This window comes from Dendronephthya gigantea, unplaced genomic scaffold, assembly GCF_004324835.1.
Source record: "Dendronephthya gigantea isolate DGI-Jeju-01 unplaced genomic scaffold, DenGig_1.0 000000F, whole genome shotgun sequence".
Classification (NCBI taxonomy): domain Eukaryota; kingdom Metazoa; phylum Cnidaria; class Anthozoa; order Malacalcyonacea; family Nephtheidae; genus Dendronephthya; species Dendronephthya gigantea.
The window spans coordinates 2,947,697-2,960,016 of NW_021163010.1; positions in this window are offsets into that span (position 1 = coordinate 2,947,697).

Here is a 12,320-nt window from a genome sequence, read left to right on the forward strand (position 1 = left end):
GAGTGTCCCTTTTACAATTAACGAAAACGTTATAGTTTGGAACTTTAATTCTGATTTGCACAAATTAACTTGCACATGTTAGCCGGCCTACGTCGCGGGGAAGATCATATTCATATTTTTGTCTTGATTCCAGTCCAGACTAGCCGGTTTATTTCGTAAGCGATTGTTCCTATGGTATGCAAGTATGAATATATGAATGTAAAAAAAAACGCAATGAAAATTCGCTTTCTCACAGGGTGTCTCAAAAAAACGCAACACTTAAATATGCAAGAACATTAATACAGCTCTAAAGTGCACCTCTGGGAGTGCTAATTCCTATATCTAATCACTCATCTAAAGTGCTAAAAGTCATTTTAGCCGAACTATGGTGAAAACGTGAACAATATTAATATTCTTGCATATTTAAGTGGTTGCATTTTTTTTGAGACACCCTGTATTGTGTGCAAGGTCATCGTTTTACACATAGCTTATTTCAATCACCTATATGCATGCATATACACCCTTGGTCATATACACGTGACATATACACGTTTTTACTGTTATGCGTAGAATTAAATCAATATCCCGATATCACTTAAATCGTATATCAGCGGGTAAATCCTACCTGTTTTAACTTTGTATATATGATAAACAATCAACCACCTCCTAAGCATGTTTTGGGGTTTTATCATGCTTCGAAAGACATATATTAATCGGCTATTCTGCATGTTATCAATATCTTCAGCATTTTTTCGGGGAGATCATTTGAACCAATGTTTAGAATGATTTTATTCGCCTTTCTGCAAGGAACGGCCCAAGTGGTGCCACATGTCGTCTGATAATAACTGTGCATCTAAAAGAATGCAATGCCAGAATCACGAAGGACTCAGCAGAGTTTCTACAATTGAAGAAAATTTCCTTTCAAAATGAAAACCACGAGGGAGGGAGGGATCTGTGGTAATGATGTATTATGCATTCTTTTCAAAAGTTATTTGTCTCAGTATTTTGTCATCGCTATCCCCATGAAGATAATCGTATGCATATAAGTTGTGAAAAAGGTTTTTTCACACCCTACAACTAACAACCTCGGAATTTCCTGAGTAATCCAGCACTTTGTTCGCTTAGAATTCGCTGTTCACAACAGAGTTTAGTTCTAATTGTATTCCTTAAATACAACTACCGGGTGTATATAAAAACTGCAAATACCATCATTTGTATGCACGAGATCATAAATTAGAATTTCAATACCTAACGCTTCTGGGATTTGAAAATACGTTTCCACCTGCAGTACTATCAAAATAAGCACAATTTTAGACCGAGGTTGAGTTTGCTCGTATACGTTTAAAACAGGAAATTCTCTTAAGTTCTATTCGTAATCGAACTGAGCCATTCGTAATCGAACTCGTATATAAGTTTAATTCACTTTGTGTGCTTGTTTTCGTAACGCTGGGAAACTTTCTTTGATACACTCTGTATAACTAACCAGTTACTCCACATCAGTTTTGCGCATAGAGCAGAATTATTTGGATAGCAATCTTTCAAATCATTGTAAAAATTACTTAAGGCCCGTTTGCACTTTTAGGTGGGATTTTCTTCTTTTCGTAGATGTGAACGAGTGACTAGTTACGCCATGCTCTGATGTATAAGAGCTCTTATTTGAATATCCGTAACTAATTCACTCGTTGACATCTATCAAAAGAAGAAAATCGCAAGTGTAAACGGGCCTTTAAAGCGATTAAACTGCTGCTTAAATTCTAAGCGTCAGAAATTTTTGATTGTATAGGCTAATAAGGGAATTGTCGAGCTAAAATAGTTGAGATAATAAGTTAAATTATTATAATTAACCCCACTAGCAATTGAGGAAATATCAAATGGGAACAAGACCCTACTTTCTAAATTATTTCGTAATCATTTCAGTTTGCCTCATTCGATTCACGTTTTCTGAAAATGTTTAGATTATCAGACAGTCGCATGGATTATTTGTGCGGGTGGAGATCGATTAGAATATTTCACATCTATGACTACCGTTGCATATTATTCTGATGAGTAAAGAGTTTATTACAAAACGTTTTGGCTGCAAAAAACTAGCATTCATGCAGAGAAAAATAAAGATAGATGTCCTTCATCCCAAAATTTATCAATGTTCTCAAATTATCTCAATTTATCAAAGTTATCAATGTTCTCAGGAGTTCCGTAGTTCTTATTTAGCGCTCTTACGTGTGAGTCTCATGCTGATCACATACAGAAGTAATCCTCCATCTTCGATCTTTATCAACCGATTGCTGCAAACCCTGCACTGGTGACCAATTTTGAAGAGAAAAATTTTGGGATCAGAAGGCTATACAATCTCAGTTGCATTGGATTGTTTGTTTGTTTGCTTTTAAAAAAAAGTGTAATTTAATTGATCACAACGAACTTTGATTACTTTCAAGGGCCTCTATATGCTGTGAAACGGCACGGCTAAAATAGGCACCCGTGCCCATTTCATCTGTGCTTGGCCTTTGTTTTGGTAGCCTGAACACTACAAAAATTGGGTACGGGTACCAATTTTAGCCGTGCCATGCCAATAAATTGCGTCTAGACGGTGAAGTGTAAACGGGCCTCGGGAAAATTATGTTAATAGACAATATGGCGCCACTAATAGGTGGCAATTCATTTCGGCTTCTTTCAGAAAAATTATTTAAAAATTGTTGCCTACACGACATCACACAAACACGATATTGACAAATTTAGAAATTAAACAAAAATTGCAACAGTAATTGAAGTCTATCATAAAACGGTTAGGAATCACGAAGTGCGTATCACCCTGTCAAGAAGATGAAGAACTTCATGTTGCTGTTCTTATTCTTTATTATCTGGTCAGCAGGTAGGTGAGGCTATTTATTAAGCACAATCACAGTATGTTGTGAGTGAATGAATGAATGAATGAATGAATGAATGAATGAATAAATGAATGAATAAATGAATGAATGGACAAATAGATGAATGAGAAATTTGTGAATTCTGATGAATAATCTAGACGTGCAATACATATAAACGCAAAAAATATCAATAACCTATAGCGAATTTGTATCCTGTTTGTTTTTATAATTTTTTGTCAACCCCCTGAGCTGGTGTATAGCTTTTACTCACTTCACCTTCAAAGCAATGTTAAAACACCGAGAAGGTTTGAGCAAAATAGTGAAGTCACTTTAGGGCCGTAGGTCACTTCAATCGTTCGTCTTTCATTTCGGACAATTTGCTTATAGGATAACTGGGTATATTTAACATTAAAGAAGTTTTAGGCTTTCAGGTAAAGTAAACATGAAACGTTCTGGTAAAGTAGGAAACCTGTCATATTAGCGGTCGGTAAATATATTTTATATCCCAAAGTTGAAATGCCTCCATCGTCCGTAAAAAAGTTTAAAGTCCGTAAAACGCTGAAACGTGACTTGACAAAATAAGTTACAAACAGCGAACCGGTGGGTAGATTTCTCCTTTTTTAAAACTAAACACATTTTAAAGATTGCAACCCTCATAAATCAGAGATTTATCATATTTTCGAGGTCACAGCCTTCTTAAACTTCCGGTGATAATCACGGTGTAATATAGAAAATGTTTACAGAAATGGTAATAGGGAGCGGTTGAAGATGACGGTTATATTACACAATTTAATTCAAAGCAAAAATTTTGAACTTAAACATTACAGCCATTACAACAAACGACAGTACATATATTCAACAAGGTGTACCTGAGCAATTACACCTCAATGGGCAGCTCAATATTTTTCAAGCAATAAAAATCTCTTACATGCATTTATAGATATAAATGACAGTTATTATAATACAAGTATTTTGCAGCAATCTAGCAAATCTAGCCAAGTAGTATATTGGCTAGAAGTTACTTTTGCACATTGTTTATAAGGATTTGTCAAGGGAACCGAAGATCTTTATAATGAATTATGCACAGTCAGCGCAAAGAAAAAAAATACGGGATCATTAGTGATGTTGGGAAATTTTCGAGTGCGCGACCATTATCACATCACATGGTATTTGTTGGCGCCGCTAAAAGTGGAAGGATATTTTTAACGTAAAGTAGACCAATGCAGCATACCCATTTTCATCAACTATATTACTTATAAAACGCTATAGCTGCAAAGAGCACCTTTTTATCTTAGTGCCCCCGGTATGTATGGGCTTGCCTTCCCCTCCCTGAGGAAGTGTATCTTCAAACTTGGTAATCATGTTGTTGTTTGCCATGCAAAATTACAGCAATATTGTGTACAGTGCGTGTATTTAACATTAAAGAAGTTTTAGGCTTTCAGGTAAAGTATACATAAAACGTTCTGATAAAGTAAGAAACCCGTTATAGACCGGGAGCCCAGAGGGTCGAGCCTAGCTGGAAAGCAAACCAATTTTAATGCGCATAGTGATGTTCTACATGCGTACGACTATACGAAAATGAACGTCTGCCGGGGATAGGCTGGTGGGCGTGGTTAGGATGGGCACGTGAAAGATGCGAGAAAATCAGCTAGATCAGCTGTGAGATAACCGAAAAAAATATATGCCAAAATGTTCAGCATAACTCTTGTAGTTACAAATGTCCACTGCCAGACATATTGGGTGGTGGGTTGGCCCCACCAGACAGCCTCGAAGGCCCACTCCCCAAATTTGTCTAGATCAGCTGTGAGATAACCAAATAAAATATTTGCCAAAATGTTCAGCATAACTCTTGTAGTTACAAATGTCCACTGCCAGACACATTGGGTGGTGAGTTGGCCCCGCCAGACAGCCTTGAAAGCCCACTCCCGAAATTTGTCTAGATCAGCTGTGAGATAACCAAATAAAATATTTTGCATGATGTTTGGTATAACTCCATTAGTTCCAAATTGCCACTGCCAGACATTTCGAGTGGTGGATTGACCACGCCAGACAGCCTCGAATTCCCTCACCTCTAGAAAATTGTTCATGATCATCTATTTCTAGATAATCAGCAAATTATATACTTGGAAATATATATATATAATAGTTACCAAAGACTATTGTCAGACATTTCTGGTGGTGAATTGTTTTTAACCCAAAAATTTGAATATAACTCATCACAGTTAATAGAAATGAACTTATTTAAGTCTAGACTGTACACAATCGGCCTGAAAAGCAACAGTACAAAATATTTGCAGTCCATTTCTGTCCGACATTACCAATTGTAATCTACACTGCGTCCAAGAATTATATGCAAAATAGTTTTTTTCCGCTACATTTCATTTGGTTTTTAAAAGAGGATTATGAAATTTTGTATATATTATGAAAACACTGTAACATGCCACAACTGAAGCTTTTGGCTGATCTGAGCAGTGGTAAACAAACAGCGGCCATTTATGCTTTAAATGGAGATCTTGGGCGTCCATTTTTATATGCAAGATAGGCGCGCGGAGTTGAAAAGACCAAAATTATTCAAGCACTACAGCAGAAGCAACCCACCCTTCAAATCGCCAAAATGCTTCAACGCGACGTAAAAAAAAAATATGCTACAAATCCACAATCCTGCAATGGAAGAGCAGACAAGGGGAAGATTCAGGAAAAGTCAGGTTTGTCTCGTCGGGGAGTCAGTTCACTTAAACGCGAAGTCCACCGTAATCCTCTACAGACCTCCAAGCAGGTCTTCGAAGCAGTTGGTATGTGTAACGTTTCTTAAAGCAGCCGATGTTCCATTCTAAAGCGTAATGCAAAATGTAAGACACCCTTGGTGCGACCTCTTTTAAGGAAAGTTCATTGAGAAAAGACTTGAGTGGACGAAAAAATGTGAAACAGAACTTTGAGTTGGTGAAAAAATATGTGAAACAGAACTTTGAGTTGGTGTTATTTACTGACGAGTCCTGAGCAACCCTTGATGGACCCGATGGCTGGAGAAGAGGATGGTGTGATATGAAAGGATTACCTCCAGTGTTTCAGGCATCCAAAGGCGAGTTATGTTCTGGGCTGCGATCATCAATGATGAACTTGTCGGCCCATTTAGAGTCGAGGATGGGGTTAAAATGACCCCCGAAATACATAGCTTTCCTAAAGGAGCATTTTTTGCCATGGTATAAGAAGAAAATTTGTCATTTCGGAGGAATATGGTTTTTATGCAGGACAATGCTCCTTCCCATGCTGCACACTTGACAACAGGCTTTCTTAGTAAAGTTCTTGTTAAAAAAGGTGAAATTATGCAATGGCCAGCACGCTCTCCGGATCTCAACCCGATTTAGAACTTGTGGAAAAAGAGAGGTATATGCCGGTGAAGACAGTACTCGTCAACAGAAGATCTTTGGAATGCAATTAAAACTACTGCTAGAGGTATTTCACCTGATGCAACATGAAACTGATCGCATTGATGGATCGAAGGCTACTTTTAGTCAAATCAAATCATGGATGATACATTAAACATTAATGAATAATATTAATCTTCTATTTTTGGTATATCATTATATAATTTATTATTTATCAAATGTGTGTGAGAATATATTGATTAAAATTACCTAGATAGACGATATTGTCTCATTTTATAAATTTTTCCATTGTATCAATTCGCTAAATAGCAGTATAAGTGTAATATGCATATAAAAATGGACGCCCAAGATCTCCATTTAAAGCATAAATGGCCGCTGTTTGTTTACCACTGCTCAGATAAGCCAAAAGCTTCAGTTGTGGGCATGTTACAGTGTTTTCATAATATATACGAAATTTCATAATCCTCTTTTAAAAACCAAATGAAATGTAGCGGAAAAACTATTTTGCATATAATTCTTGGACGCAGTGTAGATTACAATTGGTAATGTCGGACAGAAATGGACTGCAAATATTTTGTACTGTTGCTTTTCAGGCCGATTGTGTACAGTCTAGGCTTAAATAAGTTCATTTCTATTAACTGTGATGAGTTATATTCAAATTTTGGGTTAAAAACAATTCACCACCAGAAATGTCTGACAATAGCCTTTGGTAACTATTATATATATATATATATATATATATATATATATATATATATATATATATATATATTTCCAAGTATATAATTTGCTGATTATCTAGAAATAGATGATCATGAACAATTTTCTAGAGGTGAGGGAATTCGAGGCTGTCTGGCGTGGTCAATCCACCGTCCAATCCACCACTCGAAATGTCTGGCAGTGGCAATTTGGAACTAATGGAGTTATACCGAACATCATGCAAAATATTTTATTTGGTTATCTCACAGCTGATCTAGACAAATTTCGGGAGTGGCCTTTCGAGGCTGTCTGGCGGGGCCAACCCACCACCCAATATGTCTGGCCGTGGACATTTGTAACTACAAGAGTTATGCTGAACATTTTGGAAAATATTTTATTTGGTTATCTCACAGCTGATCTAGACAAATTTGGGGAGTGGGCCTTCGAGGCTGTCTGGTGGGGCCAACCCACCACCCAATATGTCTGGCAGTGGACATTTGTAACTACAAGAGTTATGCTGAACATTTTGGAAAATATTTTATTTGGTTATCTCACAGCTGATCTAGACAAATTTGGGGAGTGGGCCTTCGAGGCTGTCTGGTGGGGCCAACCCACCACCCAATATGTCTGGCAGTGGACATTTGTAACTACAAGAGTTATGCTGAACATTTTGGAAAATATTTTATTTGGTTATCTCACAGCTGATCTAGACAAATTTGGGGAGTGGGCCTTCGAGGCTGTCTGGTGGGGCCAACCCACCACCCAATATGTCTGGCAGTGGACATTTGTAACTACAAGAGTTATGCTGAACATTTTGGCAAATATTTTTTTCGGTTATCTCACAGCTGATCTAGCTGATATTCTCGCATCTTTCGTGCCCATCCTAACCACGCCCACCAGCCTATCCCCGGCAGACGTTCATTTTCGTATAGTCGTACGCATGTAGAACATCACTATGTGCATTAAAATTGGTTTGCTTTCCAGCTAGGCTCGACCCTCTGGGCTCCCGGTCTATTATATTAGCAGTAAACATATTTTATATCCCAAAGTTGAAATGTCTGCATCGTCCGTAAAAAAGTTAACCAAAAACGGCGAAACGTGAGTTGAGAAAATAGGTTTAATAAAAAATTACTAAGCAACGATACCGGTGGGTAGATTTATCCTTTTTTAAAACTAAACACATTTTAACGATTGCAACCCTCATAAATCAGAGATTTATCATATTTTCGAGGTCCCAGCTTCCTTAAACTTCCGGTGATAATCACGGTGTAATATAGAAAATGTTTACAGAAATGGTAATAGGGAGGGGCTGAATGAGACTTATATTATTACACAATCTAATCCGAATCAGACAGAATATTCAAAACAGCGAATATTCGTATACTGTCCCCTGCTGATATAACAAGAATATCGACACAACACGAGTAGATAGTTTGAACAATCAAAAATTTTGCATTTAAGCATTACAACCAACGATAGTACATATATACGACAAGGCGTACCCGAGCTATTGTACCTGAACAAATATCGAGCAATGGGCAGCTCGATATTTTTCAAGCAATAAAAATCTCTTACATACATTTATAAATATAAATGACAGTTATCATACAAGTATTTTGCAGCAATCTTAAGTAGTATATTGGCTAGAAGTTACTTTTGCAGATTGTTTATAAGGATTTGTCAAGGGAACCAAATAAATTATGATATTTATAATAAATTATGCACAGTCCATGCAAAAGAAAATATGGGATCATTAGTGATGTTGGGAAATTTTCGAGTGCACGAGCATTATCCGACATTACATGGTATTTGCATGTTAATTGGTTCTCTAAAAGGGAAGGATATTTTTTACGTAAAGTAGACCAATGCATCCATTTTCATAACACGCTACTTACTTATAAAACGCTATAGCTACAAAGAACACCTTGCCTTCCGACCCTGAGGAAGTGTCAGAGTTGCAAACTATAGTTCAACCTTCCTCCGGTAGGATTTCAAGTTTTCAGGCGAAAACCTTCCTCAAAATGACGTTACGTAACTGAGTCAAGTGGCAACCAGCATCAAGAAATATTTGGTGTTTTGGCACATGCATGTAATCAATTAGATTGTTCAACTTTGAACCTTCCTCACAAACCTCATTCAAAGCCAAACCTTCCTCCGGACGGCAGCCGTGTACCCGTAGCTTTTTTGCAACTCTGGGAAGTTCGCAAACTTGGTAATCATGTTGTTGTTCGCCATGCAAAATTACAGCAATGTTGTGCACAGTACGTGTATTGACTGCCTGGCATTGTGATGGCGCGTGCATACGATATTGCAAGAATATAATTTAAGCGCAACGGCAGACATAAATTTATGATAATGAAAGATGCCGTCGTTAAGGCGCTGTTACACAATGCAATTTGCAACCTGCAATGCAGTTATAATTTTGGGGGATGTTAATTAGCAAAGAATGTTCGAAATTTTAAGAAAAGTTAGCAGATCGTATAAGAATGTTCGTACTTGACAACTTTAGATGCATCAGGATACGAAATTGCGTTGCAAATTGTAAGGAAAGTTCAAAGTTGCATAGTGTAACACACCGCCTTAAACATCGCGTACACTGGTGTGTGTAATGCAACACTCGTTGGGAGTTTCCCTAAATTAGAATTTATAAAGTAGACCTTAAAAGTGTTTACGTCCCACAGTTTTAAATAAGAATGTTTTTATTTTTCCTACGTGTGGCCTTCATGTGTTTAATCAATTTATTCCTGTCGCTGCCAGAACGTGAACACTTCTATGGTCTTTAACTGGTAAAATCTGTCTATATCTTCAATAGAAAACACCAACCTTCAAATTATAAAAAACGTTCGAAGAGCTGTTTGTGGCCATAAAGTTTGGGATCCTTCGAATGACATATGTTGTGATGGTGAGTTGCACCTGAAACAATATGGAAATAGCTCTGGATGCTGTGGTAAGAAGGCGTATAATACTGAGAGTTATGTCTGCTGCCAGGAAATCGTGGCTCCTAAATACAGTACAGGAACCAAGTGCTGCGATACCAAGTCATATGATGCTGTCACGGAAATATGCTGTGATTCAAGGTACATTCATCCAAAATCTGCTGGTGCATCAACTCAGTGTTGCCAACAACACGCTTACAACAGCGATTTTTCAGTTTGTTGCGGGGGTGAAGTGGCAGATAAAATAGCAGGTAATCTTACTCAATGTTGTATGAAAAAAAGCTATGACCCCGAACTTTCCCTCTGCTGTAATGGGAAAACAGTTGACAAGCCTTTTAATAGTTTCCAATGCTGCGGGGAAACGTCTTATGATGTAAAAACGTCGGTCTGCTGTAACGGATATATCGCAGCGAAATTCCAAGGAAACTCTACATTCTGTTGCGGTAAGGAAAGCTATGATGCGACGTTATCTCTCTGTTGCCAAAGCAAGGTGGTTCAGAAATTGGGCGATGTGGGTCAGTGTTGTGGGGAAACATCATATGACTCCAAAAGCTCGGTATGTTGTAACGGAAATGTCAAGGCAAATGTCGCAGGAAATTCAACATTATGTTGCGATAATGACAGCTATGATCCAGCACTGTCTCTTTGTTGTCAAGGCAAAGTTGTTCAGAAATTGGGTAGCGTTGGCATGTGTTGTGGAGAGGCATCGTATGACTTCAAAACGTCGGTCTGTTGTAGTGGACACATCAAGACAAAACTCGCAGGTAATTTAACTATGTGTTGTGGCAGGGAAAGCTACAATCCAGCCACAGATCTTTGCTGCGAAGGACATCTTGTTCAGAAAAAGAGTAAAATTAATGAGTGCTGTGGGGCCATTTCGTATAATCCTGTTAGCTCGATATGTTGTGCTAGACAACCTGTCGTAAGAATGTCTGGCAATTTAACTCAATGTTGTGGTAAAGAAAGCTACAATCCAGAGGTATCCACTTGCTGTGAGACCAAAGTTGTCACGAAACAGGGCAATGGCACTCAATGTTGCAGGGATATACCTTATGACCCTACTTATTCGATCTGTTGTGCTGGACAAGTCGTTCTAAGAATGGCTGGGGCTTCAACGCAATGTTGCCGCAAAGAAAGCTACGACCCTACGTCGTCTCAATGTTGTGATGGCGTTATTACAAGGAAACTGAGTAATGTTAGTGAATGTTGTGGTGATAAATCTCATGATCCAACAACCACGATATGTTGTGCTAAACAACCTGTTATCAGAATTGCTGGTAACCTAACACAATGTTGTGGCGATAAATCTCATGATCCAATAACCACGATATGTTGTGCTAAACAACCTGTTATCAGAGTTGCTGGTAACCTAACACAATGTTGCAATGGGGAAAGCTACAATCCAATGATGTTTCTCTGCTGTAAAGGTGTAACTGTCAGAAAATACAGTAAAGTTAGTCAGTGTTGTGGGGAGAAGTCCCATAGCCCAATTACTTCGATCTGTTGCTCTGGACATCCAGTGGTGAGAATGGCTGGTAATTTAACACAATGTTGTAGTAGAGAAAGCTTCGATCCATCTACGCATCTCTGCTGTGAAGGCAAGATTGTCAGAAAAATGAGTGATACTAGTCAGTGTTGTGGGGATAAAGCATACAATCCCATTACTTCCATTTGTTGTAGCAGAACACCGGTTATGAGAATTGCTGGAAACCTAACTCAATGTTGCATTCATGAAAGCTACAATCCAACAACGTCCCTCTGTTGTGAAGACAAAGTAACTGCACGTTTGAATAATGTTAGTGAATGTTGTGGTTATAAATCTTATAACCCTGTAACTTCAATTTGTTGCGCTAGAGAATCTGCCAGACGAATTGCTGGTAATTTAACCCAATGTTGTGGAAGAGAAAGTTACGATCCTGCAATTTCTAACTGTTGCGATGGAAAAGTTGTTAAAAAATACAGCAAATTCGACCAGTGCTGTGGAGATAAATCCTATAACCCTATGATCACCGTCTGCTGTGGGAGAACAACTGCAGGAAGAGTTGGCGGTAATTTAACCCAATGCTGTGTTACGAAAAGCTACGATCCAGCGACTTCTCTTTGTTGTGAAGGCAAAGTGGTTAGAAAGATTAGTGCCATCAACGAGTGTTGTGGAGACATACCCTATAACCCAATGACCTCGATCTGTTGTAATCGTCAACCTGTCATGAAAATGGCAATAAACTATACCCAATGTTGCGCAATGAAAAGCTACGATCCAGCCATTTCTCTCTGTTGCGAAGGCAAAATCGTTAAGAAAAGGAGTGCTGTGAGCCAATGCTGTGGATATAAGTCTTACAACCCAATAACCACGATCTGCTGTGCCAGGAAAGCCATTTGGAGAATTGCTGGAAGTTCTACTCAATGTTGCGAGACGAGAAGCTACAACCCTTCGACTTCTCTTTGTTGTGAAAATAAAG